The sequence below is a fragment of the Atta colombica genome, unplaced genomic scaffold (genome assembly GCF_001594045.1).
Source record: "Atta colombica isolate Treedump-2 unplaced genomic scaffold, Acol1.0 scaffold44, whole genome shotgun sequence".
NCBI lineage: Eukaryota > Metazoa > Arthropoda > Insecta > Hymenoptera > Formicidae > Atta > Atta colombica.
The window spans coordinates 501,729-502,062 of NW_017259533.1; the positions used below are offsets into that span (position 1 = coordinate 501,729).

The following is a 334-nucleotide window of genomic DNA, read 5'->3' on the forward strand; positions in this document are numbered from 1 at the left end:
AAGATGGGAGAAAGTAGTGGCCAGCGATGGCAATACTTTGAATCATAAATGTATAACCAGTTTTTTACAATAAAGCCTCGAATTTCGGAAAAAAACGGCGGAAGCAAAGTTGTACACCTAATCTATAAATCTCTTACATATTCCACCATATAAAAAATTATTTTTACTAAAAATAAATTATTACCAAATTTATTATTATTTCCTTAACTCTAATTAATTAAATTTACTTATAACATTTAGTCTAACCGCTATTGCTGGCACTAAAGTTTATCATTATTTAAATATAAATTACTAAATTTAATTTCTTAAATATATTCATTATAAATATTATTTT

General features: G+C 24.0%; 1 pseudogene; it reads left to right on the forward strand.

The window, feature by feature from the left end:
• Nucleotides 1-3: 3 nt before the first annotated feature.
• The window catches only part of LOC108691237, a 5,218-nt pseudogene continuing 4,887 nt past the window's right edge, over nt 4-334 (forward strand).